Source organism: Sciurus vulgaris (genome assembly GCF_902686455.1).
Source record: "Sciurus vulgaris genome assembly, chromosome: 11".
In the NCBI taxonomy this organism is placed as follows: domain Eukaryota; kingdom Metazoa; phylum Chordata; class Mammalia; order Rodentia; family Sciuridae; genus Sciurus; species Sciurus vulgaris.
The window spans coordinates 106,254,466-106,276,228 of record NC_136472.1 but is presented as its reverse complement, the minus strand read 5'-3'; the positions used below and the strand labels follow the sequence as shown (position 1 = coordinate 106,276,228).

The 21,763-nt window shown below is 36.8% G+C and overlaps 1 long non-coding RNA gene across 1 annotated transcript in view; it reads right to left on the bottom strand.

Moving 5' to 3' along the window:
* Positions 1 to 546: 546 nt before the first annotated feature.
* The window catches only part of LOC306638366, a 48,308-nt gene continuing 27,091 nt past the window's right edge, over positions 547 to 21,763 (bottom strand). The window contains exons 2-4 of the long non-coding RNA XR_013757481.1: positions 7,034 to 7,116; positions 4,292 to 4,402; positions 547 to 659 (exon numbers count right to left, since the gene is read on the bottom strand). This is a non-coding gene — a long non-coding RNA (uncharacterized lncRNA). The remainder of the gene's footprint in view (positions 660 to 4,291; positions 4,403 to 7,033; positions 7,117 to 21,763) is intronic.

Here is a 21,763-nt window from a genome sequence, read left to right as displayed (position 1 = left end):
AGGTCTCCCAAATTGTCCTTCAGTATGAAATGGGCCCTGATGAAGTATTTAGAATGGAAGAAATACATTCTCAGTGATTTAATAGTGCTATGGGGTTTTGTTTTCTTGTTGTGTTGGTTGTTTGTTTTGCTTATTTTTTTGTCTTCTGCTTCTTTTCTTTGAACTTTTCTAACTTTCCAGGCAGTTAATGTTTGTAACATTTGTATGGAAGGAAGTGTTGTTTTATGTATCATTATGCCAGGGAAGAGAAGAAGCTGTCAGTGTTGTTTAAATATCACACATAAAATTGACCAGAATTCTAGTTCTGTACTTGTTGGAACAGAGAACAGAAAAGAGATAGGAACAATTAGGAGGACATTATTGGGAAATAGCTATTGACTTGATGCAGAGAAGTGCTTTCTAACACAAAGTCATCTGAAGATTGAAGTGAGTTACCTACCTTAGGAAGCAGTGAACTCTCCTCATGGGCTTATTCAATCACTGATCGATCAGCAGATTGTAAGGAAGATTCCAAAATCACTGAAGAGTTGGATTAAGATAACCTTATTCTGAAATTTCATAATAAGATGCCATTGCTTAAGAGCCCAGAAAGATGTGCACCACCATGATTGCTGGTCATCACCTTCAAGCTGAGGGAGGTAGACCCAGGAAAGCCATCTCTGTGGGTGAAAAATTTAGTGTCCTACATTTAGTGTGAAGGTGAGTAGTGGAAATGTGACTGAGCCACAAAGAGAAAAGAGAACATTGAAAAACTGGTATGTATTCTATAGCTTCTTGAACCTTCACCAATATGTAGGAAGAGCCTATACTAGAATTCTCTAAACTTTCAAGTTTAAAATCAGGCTTGTCTCCATAATCAACAGTGTGAGCTTGTCCTCCGTAGCATCCCTTCTGTTTTCAGACTGGAGATGTTCTGCTTATGGGTTAATGGAGGAAGGAAAGCCAGACACCAATAAACAATACCAGGGAGTTAGAAAAATTAGTGAAGCAGGTGCAGAGATATCATGACCTAGTGTCTTTAAGACCCTCAGATATTCTTGCATGGAAGAGTGTTGTTTGACCTGGGCTGGAACTTTGTGCGCTTCCTGTTACAGAGCCATCTGTGATGGAAGAAGCTATTCTCATGCTTTAAAGTCACAACTATAAAAGATTTACTACAAGCAAATTTCTGCATATGAAATAACTGGAAAGGAGAATACACATAGACTTACAAGACAGAACTCTATATATTTTTAAACTGAATTTAGTGTTAAACTAAGGATCAGCATGTGACATGATAAAAATATAGAAACAAGTGCAAAAGTTGAAAAAATTAAAAATGTGACACTTCTCCAACATATATGTAGTCAAATATATGCTGTGGTCAGAGCACTCCTCTGAGAGTCAGAGGATTTGATTTTCAATTCCTACTCAGACAGCAAAAGAGCTGATCAAGCTTGAACAAGCTCCTCGATGTCTCCTTTGTAAAGTGAGATGTATTGGCCAAATTGCTAAAGACTCTGCCCATTCCTCCTCAACACAGAGGGAAACATTTTAAATATCTGTTTAAGGCAGAGATTAATAATCTGTCCTGTGTATTACTGCCTTGTAATGGAGTGGTGAAGAGAATTCAGTATACTGAACTTTTCAAAGAGATCTAACAAAAATCCATCTATCTTTGAATACCATTACTGCAATTTCAGATTCATCTTAAGCTATATGGTTAAACCAGATCCTGTTGTCACTAAACCAATCATCTACACATTCCGTTACATATTCCTTTTGAAGGTAATCCCATACTCTGGGATATAGAGACTTCTTTGCACTACAGAATGAATCACAGGTAGTGGTAGTAGTTCTTAGGGAGATTAAGTTTTTTCACTTGGGTAATCAGCTTGGGCTGCTGTTACAAAATACCACAGCCTGGGTAGGCAGGTTAAACAACAAAAATTTACATTCTCACAGTTCTAGAAACTGGAAGTCCAAGATCAAAGCGTTGGCAGGTTTAATTTCTCCAGTGGTCTCTCTGCTTGGCTTGCAGATGGCTACCTTCTTAGTGTGTCTTCACATGGTCCTTCCTCTGTGTGTCTTTCTTTATGTCCAATTTCCTTTTATTATAAAGAACACAATTCATGTGGAATTAATATCTATCTTAATGGCCTTATTTTACTTTGATCATCTCTTTAAAGACCCTATCTCCAAATACAATCACATTCTGAAATACTGTGGTTTAGGGCTTCAATATGTAGAATATGAATTTCTACAGGCTAGCAGAAGATTGAGAGGTGGTTACATGACTGAGCTCATAGCAGGCAGGTTTATCCCTAGGATCCAGGGGAAAAAAATAAATTTAAACGTGTAGCATATTCTGCTCCCTTTGTCTGCTAAAGGGACACAGTTACAAGCTGTATTTGAGCCCCCTTCTCAGCATACAGGCTTGTAGGACTATCATATAAAACAGTCTATGCAAACCTCAGCACCTTCCTCTCAACCTTGTCCTCTGCTCCTCACTGCCACATCCTCCCTCCTATGGAAATCCACTTCACGGGAAGTACTGAGGGGAAAAAATGAGTATTTTTCTTTTTGATTAAAAATTCATCTTTAAATCAGGTTTTATAAACTTCAGTGCAGTTTTCACGATTTAGCTCACTTAATTCTCACAAAACTATGTGATGTAAATGATATTTTTATCCCTTTTTATAGAGAAAGAAATTCAGACTTGGAGGATTATATAGCTCCTAGAAATGACCACTGACAAATGGAGAATCCTGACCAGAGGTCACTCATGGGAGTGAAGAACGCTCAAGTCCTTGTCTTCAGTCTCTGGGCATGTTATTTGCTAGGTCCAACCACTATTTATTGAATGCCTATTAGACTTTGTAGCAAATGTTAAATCACAAGCTTGTTTTGATATCAGAAAGATATGAGTTTGGATACCAGCTCTGCCACTTGCTAGTCTTGTTCCTTGGAGAACGCTCATCTGTTATCCTTTCTTTTAGCAATATTTACCAAGTTCCAGGTATCCTAGGGTCTGGGAACACAGCAGTCAACAAAGTGGACATGGACATCACTCACTTGGAATTTACAATGTAGCAAGGAAGATGAGAAGTGAGATGCATTACCAAAATAACCCCAGAGAGTCACAACTGCCATGAAGAAATGATGCAGAGAAATGGTGGAGAACAATTCTGGGTGAAGGAGAAAACTAATTTGAATTGGACAGTCTGGGAAGGCTCTCTTAAGAAGTAAGATTTGTACTGCAACCTGATTGACAGGATCTGGACATTCAAAGATGCCAGAGGCTCCAAGCCCAGATTAATTTGAGGTTTGAAACAAAAAGACCCTAAGACTCAGGCACAGTGAAAGAGGGTAGACAGGTAGGGGAGAAATAAGAGAAATAATCTAGACTGATTATACAGGGCCTATTGGCCAAGGTAAGGAGATCACATTTTATTCTAATTTAAACCAGAAACCATTACATTTTTAAGCAAGAGATTAACTTATCTGAGTTATGTCAATAGCTCATAATTCAATCTCTCTAAGCTTCAGTTTCCTCATCTGCAAAATTCTTATAATAACAGTAGCTGCTCAGTAGTTTTTGCAGAGACCAAATATGCTTAACAATCACCCAATATGTATTAGCTATTATTATTAGCATTAAATGGTAGATATAATGGAAGAATTAAAAAATGAAAGACATGTCTATGTGCTTGACAATTTTACTAGTTCACAGCATTAATTTAAATCTTCCTGCACTTTTGCTTCTTTTAAAAATACAATGTAAATGGTGGAATGAGGTAGATATCATTACACTATGTACATGTATGATTACATGAATGGTATGAATCTACATCATGCACAACCATAGAAATGAAAAGTTGTACCCCATTTGTGTATAATGAATCAAAAATGCAGTCTGTAAAAATAAAAAAATAAAAAAATACGATATAAATCTATCATGTAGAAAAATTTCAAATAATGTATACAGATACTCTGTCCTCTAGAATGTAAGCATAATTTCCCATTTTTTAGGTGGGGGCTGTGCATAGGGGACTTCCTTCAAGAAAGTATAATATGGAAAAGTGAGAAAAAGAGTAAATTTATAGTGTAGAAACCTGACAGACACAACCTGAGTCAGGTAACCAAGATTAACATTGACAGTAATAAATTATGTCAGTAGTATAAACCTGGGATCTGATGCACTTTACATCTGTGGTATGTCTCCCCAAAACAATACCAGTCTAATCATGAGAGAAATAAAGGACAAATCCCAGGTGAGGGGCATGCTACAAAATATCTGAAGAACACTCACCAAAATGGTCAAGGTCATGGAAAACAAAGAAAATCTTGAGAAACTATTACAGTCAAGAGGAGCCTAAGGAGACATGTTAACTACATAAGATATTATATCCCGGATGGGATCCTGAAACAGAAAAAAGGACGTTAGGTAAGATTAAACAAATCTAAATGAAGTAAGGGCTTTCATTAATGATAACATGTCAGCATTCATTCATTAATGGTTACAAGTACTCCAAACTAATATAAGATTTGGAAAGTAGGGGTAGGTAACTGGGTGTAGGTATATGGGAACTTTCTGTATTATTTTCACAACTTTTCTGTAAATCTAAAAGTGTTTAAAAATAAAGCTTATTTTTAAAAACGCAACGTAGCATCTTCATTAGTGGAAACTTTCGTGAATTATCTCAGATGCTGGACACACTTAGAAATACATAAAATTATGGCACTGGGCATGCTGTTAAATAAATATAATTATTAAAATATACTATATAATACTCATAGCTTTCATTAAAGGTCTAAATTTTATAAAGATACATAGATTTTCTGCAGAGGTCAGTCTGTAAGATGTATTTGCAAAATCTGGAGGTTTTTGCTGCTTTGTGACTTGGCTTTCTTCCATGTAAGAAGTAGAAAACTTAAAGTATTTCAATAGTGGTTGCTATTTCCTTTTCTTCTCTTCACCTCTTCCTTCTCTCCAGTTGGGTCGCCAAAAGGCCAGTCTAATTTGTGCTACAATCCCCATCCATGGTTGCTACAGAAACTGTTAGTTATTCACCTAGGCTTCCTAGGCTGACAGCTGGATTACTCTTCCTAACCATCCTAGACCACTTGGCAGTGGTCTAAGGACTGGATATGAGCAGAGACATTCCTGGACAGCCTATTTAATAAAATACACTTTTATCAAGACTGCTATACTCTTCTTTTCCCCTACATTAGCCACATACCCATGCCCAGAGCAATCTTGAAAGACATTTATTGTCCTCCGTTGACCTGGGTCTCTAACCGATGGGACTTCCATTGATTTGGGTCTCTAATTGATTCTCAGAGTCCTTTGGGCCTAACTGGAATGATTTTGGCCTTGATACTCTATCTGCTACAACAATTAGCCTACCCTAATGTAATGGTGCATGATCTCATTAAATTAAAAAATCAAGATTTTTGGAAAATATACAGTCCTTCATAGAAAGCCTATAATAGATATTCATAAGACCCTAAAGGACCATCTGGTTTTATAGCATGTTTTCTAGCTGACTTTGCCTTTGAGTCACTTTTTTAGACAGCAGCATAAAGATCACTCTGCTGAATTACAGCCTAGTTCAGTGATGGGTACCTGGGAAGTACACACAGGGCTTCTATTTAGAGAACTTCATTCACAAACTTAACTTCTCCTTGAAATCATTTTTAGATTCAACCTATTGTGTGCTGTCATTACACTGGTGTCCCTGGGCAGAGTGCTTATTCCACTGTATCTTTTATGTGTCCGTCTCTTCCCTGCAGGCTCCTGAGGGTACATTTGATGTCTCATTCAGCATTGTGTCCTGTTACGGTTTAGATATGTGGTATCCCCCCAAAGCCCATGTGTGAGACAATACAAGAAGGTCTAGAGGTAAGATGATGGGTTATGAGTCTTAACCCAATCTGAGAATTAATCCCCTGTTAGGGATGAACTGAGTGGGTAACTGAAGGTAGATAGGGTATGGCTGGAGGAGATGGGCCCCTGGAGTATATATTTGGTGGGTCCTTGGTGCCTTTGTGGCATATATTTTGTCCTGGTCAAGTGGAGCACTCTTCTATCTGTGTCTGTCTGTCTCTTTCTCTCTCTCTCTCCCCTCCCTGTCCTTCCTGGTGCCATGTTCCCTGCTGTTTTCCTCTACCACACTCTTCTGCCATGATGTTTTACCTCAACTCTCACCACAAGAAATGGAGTCAGCCATTTGTGAACGAAGACCTCTGAAACCACAAGCCCCCACATGAACTTTTCCTTCTCTAAAATTGTTCTTGTCAGGTCTTTTGGTCACAACAGAAAAAAGCTGACCAAAACATGTCCCCAACATCTAGCATTGTGACTGACCCGTAGAAGGTGCTCAGGGACTTGAATTATTTTTTCTTTGGAGGAGGGTTTAGATTTCTAAACTTACTACTTCAACATGGAGATTAGAATCTTGTATAGTTGTCATGCCCATTAAACAGTGTCCAACAACTGCAAATAGTATCTTAAACTCACTTTAGGAATGTTCCCAGGACAACAGTTCTCAAGTGACCAGCACAGCCACCTAAGCCTCAGAACAGTGCCGTGGTGACCACTAGATATACATAGTGCTTCCTTCAGTACTAATCACAGCTCTAACTGGAGACAGGGACAGTGGTGGCACACCACCTCATGGAGTCTGATGGACACCCTTGCATAGTCTGGTCTCTTCCCAGTGCCAACAAGAATGAAGGTAGTGCCCACCTTTCCATGGCACAGGAATAGGCTTCCAGTCTACTGAAGGATCAAATACAATCAAGTATTGGCCTTGTTAAAATTTTTAAGAAATTGGTTTTCTAGCACTGTCAGTCATTTAAGTTGGGCAGAGTGGGAGGGATCACCATGATTCTCTTTGCTATAATTTTTGGCTTGCGTGCCTCAAACATGTGAATTTCAAAAAGTATTTTTTAAAAAAGAGCCTTGATTTTTAAAAAAAGAGCAGCTGATAAGGGAAAATACTTGGGGTATGATAGATATAGATTTGAATGCAGATGCTACACTTACTACCTTGATGGACTTTGGCTCATATCTTAAATTCTCTGAGCCTCACTCAGTTTTCTCATCTGTCAGTGGGGAGTAGAAGCGATCTCCTGATGATACATGTGCCCATCACTGCCTGTTGTGTAGCAAATAATCAACATATATTAACTGATGACTATTATTAGTATCATCTTGCTTGTTATATGAACTTTTCCCTTAATTTTATAGTTGAATGAACTGGCCTGGTGAGGGTGAGAGGAACTGGAATAAATTAGGTTATTCTGAGTCTCACTTGGGGCTCTGCTCATTATAATGTACAGTTAATTCTCATGCTTCAGGTTTTGGAGATCAGAACCTGATTTGGAATACGGAGTTATTTGCTTTTAACACTTTCACACAGATTATAAGAGAGGTGCTAGCACTGTCTTCAAGACTCTTCAGCACCATCTAAGACCTTTTAATACAGAAATAAGTGGAAACAGATCTTATACTAAGGTAGACAGAAGTACTGATATGATATCCAAGCAAATGTCCATATAGAGAAGCTGGAGGTAAATTGATACATTTCAAATGGGTCTTGGAAGATGGAGAAAATAGACATTTCAAGATGTTTGTAAATAAAATCAAAGGAAAATCGAACTAGAAATGCTTCTACCTTTAGGGAGTATTATGGAGAAAAACCTGCAGGAGGACAATAACCATTAAAGAGAAAATTCTAAGAAGTTAGGTACTCACATCACATACAAGTCCCCAATCCAGCTCACTCTCTATGTTCCTGATCTGCATCCCTGGCATCCACTTCACCAAGCCCCATTAACCTATTGATGGCATGTCCTATCTCCTGTCATTCAAGCTAGAAGTCTTGGCCTCACTCTTAGCTCTCCTTCTCCCTCACATCTTACCATCACCAAATTCTGATGCTCCAACTTGAAAACTGAAACCAGATTTGGAAATTGGCCCTGCCTGCCACCCCCACTGCATGGGTCTCCTCACTTGGGTGAGTTCTTTCAGTAGTCTCTTAATGGGTTAGCTTTCCTTTGAACTTGAACCCTCCAGCAGGACCATTCTTTGGTTTGCTCTGGCATTCACTTTAGTACTTCTATTTCAAATGAAAAACAGACATAAAGAAGGAAATTAGCACCACAGAATATGAAATCTGTCAGCTACTGAATCAGTGAGAAGGATGTGTTCATTTTATTTTGCTTTTAAGTATTAACATCTATATCTGATCATAGAAGAGGATCTTGTTTTATTTTTTTAAATGCAGGAATAATTACTTTGTTATTAAGAATTCTCCAGATTCTTCTAGACTTCTATCCTGATTTAATAATAAAGGCATTTAATGGCTTTTATGTGCAATGAGAACAAGTTAATGGAATAATGCTTCTGCAAGAAAGATGAAACATTTAAATATTTTATCAATGTTCACTCAGTACTTGAATGAACATACTGAACTCTCTACCAGGTACTATAACTGTGGCAAAAAAATTTTAAGGCTTGGCTTCTGCACTGGAGGATTTCACAATCTTGTTCTTCTGATAAAACAAAAACACAAAATATTGCTGAAGAATAATACAAGTACAGTATCAAGGGCAAAAAAAATAAATCCCCAAAGCAGGACATGAGACTAAACAATGAATAACTTGTTTTAACCTCACAATGTGATATCTTTCCAGAGTATAAAAATTTGGTTCAGTTCATCTTAAAATACCTTGTCATATTTCAAGGTTTTCCCAGTGAACATTATTTTCATTATTTCAAAATGTTGCAAATCCATCATCCCAAAACTATGTAGGAGAATCTGATTAGAATTTAGAATGTACCATTTTCAAACAATGTTTATTAGAGCTAGATACATGAAGAAATACACATCTTCAGTCATGAGTTACAGCAAACCATGGATACTTCTGAATTTCTTTCAGAAGCAAGTTTACTTCCCCCTCATTATTAAACAAATGCTCATGATGGGAAAAGATAGAAAATGCAGACAAAACAAGCATAAAACATTTAGAATCATCTTTTCAGTTACATTCTCATATACTGTTAAGCATAGGATAAAATCACATACCACTTAGTAACCTAATGTTTTTACTTAATATGAGATGAATATTTTTCCATATTTACAAATATATTTCTGTGACATTTTTAATGATTGCATAGTATTCCATAGTATATAGACTACACTTAATCAAATCCAGTGATTTCAGGACTCCTTTACAATTAATAATTATTGAGAACTCAAAAGCACTTTTATTATGAGTAGTATCTATCAATATTTACCATATTAGAAACTAAAACATAAATTTTAAAATATGATAGTTATTCATTTAAAAATAACAATAATAAATCAATTACATGTTAACATAAATAATATTTTCTGAAAGATAACTATATTTTCCAAAATTAAATTTAGTGAGATTAGTGCCATTGTTTTACATTTTTCAAATTGTCTCTGAAGTTTGGCTTAAGACAGCTGAATTCTCATATCTGCTTCTAAATTCAATCTGTTGTGATATCACATGTTTTGCAGCCTTTTAAAAATTCCACTAAGTATTCATGAGAAAATGAGAATAAAAAAGAAAAATGAAGTCAGAGTATTATTAAAAATCTGATGTTCCAGATCCCCTGAAAGTATCTTAGGGATCCCACTAAATGGATTCCAAGGACCCCCATGAATCCCTGTACCACATTTTGAGAAATGCTGATCTAGCCAATGCTCAATTTGCGAACATCTGTGTTTTATATAAACTGCATCTTGACAATATCAATACTTTCAAGATGTTTGAGCACATTTTTAATAAGCTAACTGAAAGGCTAGAATGTTGTCATTCATTAGCATGTGGCATAAATTTTCAGTGGTAAAAATAATAGCAATCACTTACTAAATACTTTATACATGGTAGGCTCTTTGTGAAAGGCCTAAGAGACATTTTTATAATATATTCTTACAACAATGGAGGTAGATTGTCCCCAGTTTTCAAACAAGGGAAAAGACCCAGAAAATATTTCCAATTGTGTATGTTTCAACTTAGGTCTTCCTAAATGGAAAGCCCACACAATCAATCAAAATAGTATATACTGTTTCCTTAGCCCCCTCTGATACACAGGGGATGGAATGGAAGCAGAATGCAGGGAGAAATGGAGCTGGGTGTGCATAAAATCATGACTTCTTATTATATCTATATAATGATGATTTCTTTGAGTTTAAGTAATCGTGAGAATTTCATCTTTTAAGCAATTTTCATTTTATCCACTGGACACTTGGATCACTTTAGATGTAGCAATGAGATAAAAATCAAAACATTTGTACTAGTCATCTATATGATACATGTTATTTTTATGTAAATGGTTTTTTGCTACATTTTGCTCACATTATTTCTATACAGGTGCATCTCATACCAATGAATAAGTTTACTGATATATTGGTGGTAATAGTAATAAGATACAATCACTTCTCTTATTGAGGATTTCCTAAGTACTGACATCATTTTCATTATCTCTTCTTAATTTTTACACCAATTTCATGGGGCAGTTATAAATGACCACCATTTTACAGATGAAGAAACTGGGACTTGAAGGGGAAAGTTAAACAGGAAAGAGGTTTAAAGTAGAAGAAACTAGTACTGAATCAAAACCTAAGTCTTTAATCACTCTCTACCATATCCATGAACCACGAATATCACATTTTCTCTCTTTTTATACTCTTAGCACAAAGGACTGTGCCAAAGGGCTGAAATAATAAGGATGAAATTGGTACAACCAGCATCCCCAAATGCTGTTATCTTCCAATCCCAGATCTGTGAGCCTCTTCACACAGAGACTAGCATCTCTGTGTTCAGGTTTGGTTTGATTGAGCTCTATTTCCAGGATCTGGCCAGTGTCTCTCTTCTGATCTCTGATGATGATAAGCCATGGAGCACAGCATATACTGTAATTTATAATTACTTTTCTCTTTTAAAACAACATCAGTCATTTCAGAAAGTTGGATTATACAATATGTTGGAAATTCATAACATTTATTTCCAGAGTTGATGTTGACCATTGACTTGGATATCTATATCAGGTTCTGGCATTAGGCCATGTTTGTAGAAGAAAAACGATTTCCTGTGAAGGCATTTTAGGGGATATGATCATAGCAACCCCATGACAATTATAGAACAGAAGGATGGTGCTTCTAAAATAGGTGGGAGTTTATAAAATACACGGAATCTTCTAAAACAGCCTGAAAAGCTTTGGGGGGAAGGTTCTATGTAAAATAAAATAATTTTATACATAAAGGCAGAATAATGTAATATGGATGTATATACAGGATATTCATTTAACACATGAATGAAGTGTAGTAAACTGAGAATCTATTTATTTTAATGGAAGAAAGTACACACATATAGAACAGATATCATCTTGAGCCTTTGTCCCTGGGAGATGTGGACCTGCATGACTTGACCCCCAAATTTAGAGCCTACAGGGTATCCAGCACATCCCCACATTTCCTGTGACTTTGAGAATATTGTTCATCAGGCCTTCCTCTGCCTCTCCATCTGCATTATGTCAGCCCAGACACTAAGCCCAGGCTCTGCACCAGATTCCCTTGACTCTTCTACCCCAACCTTCAAATCCAACTGCACCCAAGTAGACTTTAATTCGGTCCTAGTGTCACATGAAGAACAGTTACACATTTATACCTCAGCTATCTCTATTCTGTCCCTCTCAAACAAATACTGTCTCCGTTCTAAGAGGGACTCTGGAAAATAAAATTCTCCCTGTCTTCTTTCATATACGCATGTGATCCATTGACAATGCAGGAAGGGTCTGTGGCTCTTTGGGACTCTGCTACATGTTTATGGGATTGGACTCTTAGGTTTCCCAAGGTTTAAGCCCAAAATGGAGCCTGCTGGTTCATGAGATTTAAGAAACCTAAGAGTATGCTAACCTCAGGAGAAGCTTGATACAGGGGTGCAAATGAGTGTAGGGGATAGCATCTCTCTGTATCACATCAAGCAGTCCTGCCCTCCTCCAAGGCAAGTCCTCACTAGGTTGTGACCCACTCTGTTGATTATGCCCTTTGGTGCACAGAGGTTTCTTATTCTGATGTACTCTCTTTGTTCTTGTGTTGCCTGAATTTTGGTATCATATCCAAGAAATCATTGCCAAATCCAGTGTAATAAAGCTTTTCCCCTCTCTTTTAAGAGTTGTGAGGTTTTTAGCTCTTCATTTAGGTTAACTAACATTTTTAAAAGATCACTGACTTCTGGTAGGAAATGGATTATAGGGAGGCAAGAATGGAGACAGGGAGATGGGTAAGGAGGTTCTTTCTGTAGAAATAAATAGGGAGTGGCAGCATCGATGTGGTGCAGTTCTACTGAACAAACATTTCCTGAGTGTCTTCTTCATGGTAATACCTGTTAGTGTTAATTCTGTTCCAGGCTGTAGTAGAGGCAGCTTATCACCTACATGATACCCATCTTCCTCTTCTTTAGTGTTTGAATCCCAATCTTGTGGAGGATTCCAAAATACCCAGATACAATATTTGCCTTCTCAGATTCCTTTAAAGTCAGGAGAGGCTATGTTTAAATGTTCTGGTGTATGAACACATAAGCAGAAAATTGATGGAGATCTCTAAGTAAATTTTTGATTTCCTGATAAAGGCAGTAACCTTTCCTTCTTCCTTCCTTCTTCTTCCTGAACTGGACATGAGGCTGGAGATAGAATGGCCATCTTGTGATCATGACTCAACAAGAGGACTATATGCTCAAAAAGGAAGACCAGAAAGTGAGCCAGAGCTCTGGATACTGGTCCTTTCATTGTGTCACTGCACGAATCCTGCACTGCTTCATCAGGCCTTCCAAATGACTCAGAAAAACACAGCCCACTTGGGTAAGCCTTGGAGCTGGAGTTCTGAGATACAAGGTCAAACAATTCTCTCAGACACAGGCATGTCTAAACACTTATACATACAACAGATAGCCTTAGTTCCCATTTTATAGATGAGAACACTGAGACTAATTATCTGACAAACATGAGGCCCTGGGGTAAAAATGAGGAAAACAGAAAATTTAGTTATTATGAGCAGTAGTGTATAAAGTCCAGACATCTTGTAAATTTAAATAGCAAAAACAAATCAAAATGAAAATGGATAATAATGATCATATTACTTGTTCAGTAAACTCTTACTCATTATTAAGCCCCAGCTGAAATGCCAGCTCTTCTGTAAAACAGTCTCAGATTTCCCCAGGTATCAACTCCTCAGTCTTCAGTCTTCAGTCTTCACTTATACCCGCATACTAATATTTGTTGGGTTTCATTGTAATTGATCTGCTTATGTATCTTCTCAATTACCAGACTGTGAGCAGCTTTAGGCTAGTAACCAGGTCTAAATTCTTTTAGATCTTTCTAGGAGTAAACACAATACTTGACACTACATGGGTGGGACATGGTTTTGAACTGGCAAAGCCCTCATTAGTAATATAAAAAAAAAAAAAAAAAACTAAAGTTTTAATTTATAGTTTGTAGTTTGCATCTACTCAAAGTCCATGGCCCAACTTCTAGACCATGACTCAAATCCTTACAATTCTGGAGTTCCTACACAAATGACCTTAGTCCTAATTCTAGGGCCAATTGTAGCCTGTTTCTTGAGTCAATCCTTCCCAGCACAGATTGAGATAGGCCCAAAGAATGGCCAATAAGCCAATAAGGTGCTTTTAGTGGCAGGGTCCCTTACTGGGGACACATGACACAGAGGGAGATGGGGCACAGGCTGGTGCTTTCTCTCCAAACTGCTATACTTCAAGGCAGTTCCCCAGGCTGGTTAACAAGTATAAACTCAAAAATGGCCTTTCATGTCATTATATGTTATTATTGTCGAAGCAGGGAGATAGAACTTTTTTACTTAATAGCTGGTTATTCTGATTAATAACTTAAAAATTAAGGCAGGCATAGAAACTAGACTTTCGTTTATACTCTTACACCAAGAATTAGTCAGTTATGACAGTAATGACAATAGTCTATAAGTAAAATTGAGAAAGAAGAATCTAAAACCGTATAGAAGGCAAGCAGATTAAAAATCTTTTCCCTCTAAGTTCACAGTAAATGTATACTCTGAGATGAGAAGGACTCAGCTTGCCCGAGAACACACGACACAAAAAATGTTTATTAAGCACTGTGGAATGAATGAACGGGGAACAAACATGATCATTTCATATTCCATAAATAGCACTGTGTGCATGATGTAATCTGTGGTGTACAGGGAAGCTCGGCCTGATAGCACCACCTCCCAGTTCAGGCCGATAGGGTCTGCATGCAACCGAATCTTCTCCCCAGTCACTCCATCGCTCTGGATCCCTCGATGCTAGGAATGGAAGCTTGAGGCCTCAGGAGTAACTTCGGCCTCTCTGCTTGTTCCCCCCCACCCTCAGTCAATAGCAGGCAACACCAGGACCTCCCAGTTCCTACCCACCCACCCCCAAATTCCTGAAATAATTCCTTCCCTACATATGTGACAGCAATCTCTTATTTCTGCTCTCCCACAGCACCCGCACAGGGCTTTGCACCCAGTTGGCCTGGAGGAAAATTTATTGAGTATTCATTGAATGGATTTGGATGTTACTGAACCATTTTTATAAACAGTTTTATATCCTAAATTCCTACATGAATTCTCTACATTAAGAGGATAGGTTCTGGCATCAGGCTCCCTGAATTCTAATCCCTGCTCTGCTACTTTCCATGTGTGTGTGATCATATACAAATTAACATCAGTTTCCTCCTTTGTAAGATGGAAATGGTGAGATGTCTGCCTCATACAGCCATTGGGAGATTTCATAGAGTTAACGTGTATAAAGAAGTGCTCAGAACAGTGCCTGGCACATAATAAGCATTTGATACATGTTCTTATTTTTATTGAATCTTCTCAACAATTTTACTTGAGCAACAGTAATTCCTCAATATTGATGGGTGTTTGGTTCCAGGACCTCAGCAGATACCAAAATCCAAGGATGCTCAAGTCCCTTATAAATTAGCACAATATTTACAAATGACCTATACATATCTTCCTGTGCACTTCGAATCATCTCTAGATTACTTATACTATCTAGTACAATGTAAATAATTGTTACATTGAATTGTTTAAGGAATAATGAAAACAAAAAAATCTGTACATGTTCAATACAGATGTAATTTTTTTAATCTTTGGTTGAATCTGCAGATTGAAAGCTGCAGAGAGCTGACTATACTATTGTCTACTCTATACATAAGGAAACCAGTGCTTGGAAAATTCAAGTAACATAGCCAGCTCCTCAAAACTGTCACGGCACAACTAAAATTCAAACTAGAATTAACTGTCCAAGCCTAGAGCTGCTGACTCCACACTACATTGTTGCACCCTACAAGGCAGTAACTGATGCCCTGTGAGTCAATGTGACAGTAATGGGAGCAGACACTAGAGAGGTGAACCCATTTACCTTTTCCAAACTGCACTGTGGTTTTGCTCTCTGGGAACAGGGAAACACAGCTTGGGTAATTCCTCAAATCTCATAGCCATCCTAAATCAGGTCTAGGTGTAAGTGTGGACTGAATATTTGCTTCTCATGAGGCTTCAAACATGCCCACAATTTCCTCTGGCACCAGAAATGCACTGTTCCTGGAGGATCAAGATTTGATTGCACAACTGGTTGCTATATAAAGAGCCATATGGAAGCCCCAGAGAAAAATTAGAGATTTTGCAATACTTATCAAGACAGCTTAATATTTAATAGTTTTAGAAGTAAGGGACTGGTTAAAAACTATTAAGTAGTCAATAAATACCCAGGAGCGTCCTACTTTATAGAACATTCCTGAACTAAATAACTAGCTGCATCATTGCTTCTGTTCCCTGCCCCCACCCCACCATACTCATCCATACTTATCATACTGGAAATTAAGTCCTTAATAAAAAGCCCAGGAAACTAAAACCTAATATGAAGTTTTAAATTCTTTGTATTAAGAAGTTATTTTTAAGAATATGTACCCTTCATAACCCATAGCAGAGAAGTATATACTAGGATACTACCAAAATAATTCCTGATGCCAATAAAAATCAAACGTGATTAAGCAACAGAAGACAGACTCTAGAAGATACTCCTATTATTCAGTGGTTTAATGAGATATTCCTTCTCCAATTATTTTTCAGTCCTAATTTCATGACAGTCCCTTTAAGGTAATAATTATTAGTGGAATTTTAAATACCAACTTCTTATTTTTCAAAGACTTTCATTAATCATGGAATTCTTTGTGTTTAGATACTTTGGTAAATCAAATTTAGCAGTTTATGTTCATATGGTCAGAATAAGTTGCTGTTTATGTAACTAACAGTTAGTTTTAAATAATCCAAATTCACAGGGACAAACCCACATAAATAAAGTTATCTCATACTAGACAAAGGTGCCATAAGCATACACTGGAGAAAAGATAACCTCTTCAACAAATGGTGCTGGGAAAACTGGAAATCCATATGTAGCAAAATAAAATTAAACCCCTCTCTCTCACCCTGCACAAAACTCAACTCAAAGTGGATCAAGGGTTAGGCTTTAGACCAGAGAACTTGTACCTAATAGAAGAAAAAGTAAGCCAAAATCTCCACCATGTTGACCTGGGAACCGAACTCCTTAACAAGACTCATGAAGCGCAAGAACCAAAATCAAGAATCAATAAACAGGATGGTATCAAACTAAAAAGCTTCTTCACAGCAAAGGAAGCAATCAATGCTGTGAAGAGAGAGCCTTTATGAGAACGGGAGAAAATCTTTGCCACCTGCACCTCCGATAGAGCATTAATCTCTAGGAATAAAGAATTAAAAAACCTTAACACCAAAAAAACCCAAATAACCCAGTCAATAAATGGGCAAAGGAACTGAACAGGCACATTGCAGAAGAAGAAATATGAATGATCAACAAATTCATAAAGTAATGTTCAACATCTCTAGTAATTAGAGAGATGCAAATCAACACTACACAGAGATTCCATCTCACTCCAGTCAGAATGACAATTATCAAGAATACAAGTAACAATAAATGTTGGTAAGAATGTGGGGAAAATGTTCACTCATACATTGCTGGTGGGACTACAAATTGGTGCAACCACCATGGAAAGCAGGATGGATTCCTCAGAAAACTTGAAATGGAACCACCATTGGACCCAGTTATCTCACTTCTTAGTATATACGCAAAGGACTTAAAATCAGCATACTACAGTGACATGGCCACATCAATATTTAAAGCAGCTCAATTCACAATAGCTGAGCTATGAAATCAACCTAGGTGCCCTTCAACAGATGAATGGATAAAGAAAAAGTGGTAAATATACACAATGGAATATTACTCAGCCATAAAGAAGAATAAAATTATGGCATTTGCAAGTAAATATATGGAACTAATGACTATCATGCTAAGTGAAATAAGCCAATCCCAGAAAACCAAGGTCAAAAGTTTTCTCTGATATGCAAATGCTAACACATAATAAGGAGGGGGTCAAGGAAAAAATAGAAGTACTTTGGATTAGACTAATCAGAATGAATGGAAAGGAGGGGCTGGAAATAGAAAAGACAGTATAATGAATTGGACATTACTTTCCTATGTTCATTCATGAATATACCACCAATATAACTCCACATCATGTACAAACACAAGAATGGAAAGTTATATTCCATATACATATAATATGTCAAAATACATTCTACTCTCATATATAATAAAAAAAGAATAAATAAAAAATTAAAATACAAAAATCCAAATTTTAAAATTACTATTAACCAAGAAATTCAATTCTATTTTTCTAAAATTAAATAGCTGCAAAAACATTTCCCCCCATGTTCATGTAGGTGAATCATGCAAAAAAATAACAAAACATGCTGATATAAGAAATTTGTTTTGCTGAGCTTAGGGGTGTACACCTGTATTTTCAGCAACTCAGGAGGCTGAGGAAGAATGATCTCAAGTTCAAGACCAGCCTCTGTAATTTAGAGAGGCCCTGAGCAATTCATGAGACCCTGTCTCAAATTCAAAAGGGGTATGGATATAGTTCAGTGGTAAAGCACCCCTGGGATCAATCCCTAGTCCAAGAAAAAAAATGTTCTTAAAAACAACATATTTAAAATTACAGGTGAAGATAAATTGATAGATCATGAAATCAATTCAATAGGCAACAAATAATATTCTTTTAAAAATATTAAATAGGATAGAAAAGGATAGAAATAATCATAGGATAGAAATAATCAAAGTTCATTGCTCTGGTAAATACATATTTGCAAAATTTTTGTTCCTACCATTTATATGGGTGCACATACACATTTATTGGCAATGAGTTGTGATAAAAAATGTATTTTTTTTACTGTGAGTTGTTTTATAAAAAGTTTGTGAAATCCCTGTTACTGTATATAATATAGTCAATAAATGTTTCTTGAATGCCTAAATGGGAATTAACATTCTTTCTTAGGATCGAACACCCTGAACAATCTAAAATTCGTTTATGTTCACCATCATAAATTACAACATGGGTCAAAATGAAAAGTTTATTTGTGTTAATTCAAAGGTAAGCAAAAAAATAAATTCACTAGAAAACCCCATTGTTCAAACACACTGGTTGTTATTTATAACCTTTTGGAAACTTGATACTGAAAACTACTTCCTTATCTATTTTTCCTCCATCCTGTACACACAGTGATAAGTTATTGCAGGGCGAGGAGTGTTTGGAAAGGATATGAGTTAGCACAGAATTTTCATTCAAGGGGAAAAAAAGTATTATATTTGTTTTGAGAAGAAATATCACATAGAAATTACACAGATTTGTAACCTTGAAGCAGTGTATGCTTTCTAAATCTTGCTAAGGTCTTTTTGGCACAACTGCTCATTCTATTTAAATGCTGTAAACCTTTAATATTGTTTATAAATTTATTTTCAAGTAGAATTCCATCTTAATTACTTATATTCATTATCATTAAACCTCTGCCCCTAGGAACTCCTATATGCTAGATAAGCTCTCTACCACTGAGTTATATTTTCAGCCCTTTTTATTTTTATTTTAAGACCAGGTCTCACTAAATTGCACAGGCCAGTCTTGAACTTGCTATCCACCTGCCTCAGTCTCCCCAGTACCTGGGCTTATAGTTGTGCATGGTTTATCATGAACTTTTGAAAATTTTTTTCTTTAGTCTATAGCTTTGAGCACTACCAAACCTCACAGATAAGATTCTTCATCTGTAGTGAAAGACTTGCCTAAAATAAGTTAGGAATTGTAAATCAGGTGGTGGTTAAAATTTGTAAGTTTTGGAAGTTTTAAGTCATTTTAGGGGTGCCTTAAGTGGCCTCAGTAAAAGACCTCATACAAAGTAAGCCCTCAATAGGTATTAATTAAATGACATGTTTGGAGAGTTCATTAATAAAATAATCAAGCAGAAGTAATAATGATAGTTAAAATACACTAAGTACTTGCTATGTGCTTAGAGCAGAGCTTAGCACTCTACATTCATATTCTTATTTAATTCTCAAAGAAGTGTAGTGGTACATGCTAGCATTGTGCCCACTACACATATGAAACCATGAGATTTGACTTTTCCCAGTTCTCCTCACTAGGCAGTGAAGGAACATCATATCAGAGTTGAGGTGGGAAATCAAAGTCAACACTGGATCCAAATTATAACAATCTTAAGGGAAATCCTTTGTGCTGCTTTGTTCTTATTAAAGAAACTTCTCTCTTCACCTCCAAGATCAAAATGATTTGCCCATGATTTTTTGGAATATTTGAGAATTTTAGTCTGTATTTAAGAGAGAAAAATGTGTACCTCATCTAAAGAAGCAGTCTTCTTCATGGTAGAGGTGGAAGGAGGAGGGTGGTATGCATTTGTGAGTCTTCAGGAAGCCTCTCAAGCTAAGATGTTGATCTGTTCAAAGCAATTTCTCTCCCTCATGTTCATTGGGCTCTGACACATCAGTGTCCTGAATCTGTCAGTTATGTTTCTCTTCTGTTGAAAATCCGCAGACCCTCAGGTGTCCATGGAGAATATTCTCCACAGAGTACTGGCTGCTGGCTAAATCCAGGGTAGTTGGACTGGAAACGTACAGGGTGGCTTTATTCAAAGTGTCTCATTCAAAAGGGTAGTAATGGTGAGCAAAGCCAGCCAAGATCAGTTCCTCTGGGATTTGGCCTCAAAAAAAGAAAGAAGATAATGAAGAAGAATGTAGAAAAGTTGAGACATTAAGAGAGAAACTATATAGGGTAACAAGAAATAGGTAGGTCAAAAGCCTCCTAGAAGTGTTTCTGTTCCAGTTCCAATCCATGCTTGGTTATCTATATTTAACTAAAAATATTAAACACTAGTTTTTTCCCTTAAGGAACTCATTGTTTCTTCTCCTAACTTACCTATTTAAATTCTCATTATAGACATGAAAGCCTGAGTTAAAGCCATAGACACTACTCCATGAGCATGTATTAACAATGATCTCACGATAACTGTGTCACTGAGACCTAGTCAAAGGGTGAAAGAGACTTGTGCTTTTTCCAGAGTATTCCTGGTATGTATAAAAGTATCATAACAGTTTTACCCAATTTTTAGAGAAATTAAAGCTCCTGGTTAACCTTCTCTTCCTCAGGTTTGTCAATAGATCTCTGTGATCACATAAACTTTGTCCAGAGTTCATCTCAAAACTCAATGCTTAAGGCTCCGAGAGAATATGAAGTTAAATAATCCTTTGGCTCCCACTCTGCCAAGCCTTGGTATTGTTTTAGGAAAGAGAACTCAGAGCCACACGGAGTGGAAGGGGACACAGGGTGTTTATGTAAGGCAGAGGGATGTGAGGTTCCAGGGAAAGAAAAGCACCAAGTCTGCAGTGTGGGAGAATTTTAGCAGATGGCTGAACAGTATACTGGTGATGCATAAGAAAGACAGGGCTAGGAAGGAAGAGGGAATACAGATTAAAAGTGAGAGCATAGTCAGACATAGCACATGACTATAATCTCAACACTATGGAGGCTGAGACAGGAGGATCACAACCTCAGCAACTCAGCAAGACCCTGTCTCAAAGTTAAAACATAGGAAAGACTAGGGATGTAGCTCAGTGATAAAATGCCCCCAGTACCAAAAAAAAAAAAAAAAAAAAAAAAAAAAGTGAGAGTGACAGAAGAAGATAACAAACTACTCACTTGCAAGAGGGTTGGTTTCTCATCATACTCTTATGATGGTAAATCCTATAACTCAAATTTTGTAACATCAACATTTGCATCAGATTTTAAAATTTACATGGGGCTTTCACTCACATAATCATACCTACCTTTTACAACATGAATGGGATAATACTGTTATTAATCCATTTTGTATATGACAAAATAGAGACCTAGGCTATTGATTTTGGGCAACATGGGGACAAACCAATTCCAAATCCAAATCCATTTTACTGCTTGGAAACAGGCAGATAAAAGCCTTCCTCCAGAAAGCAACATCTCTTTCTATGCCCAGCTATGAGGTTCTGAGATAGAAGAAAAAAAGATAACCTCACTCCTTAATGCAATATAAATGGATATTTCTGCTACAGTTACTTTATACCCAGGACTTTTGAAGGATTCGTCTGCAGAAGACTTTTTTCTTAGTGTTCAATGATATACATCACTTCTTCTTTTGACACCAAAGATGAATATTTAATTTATGCAAGCTCATTGGAAAGGGTAACACTCTCTTGGTTGCCCTACATAAAAAGAGATTCTTTATACTTACTCAAAGCTAAAAATAGTTCAGTTTTG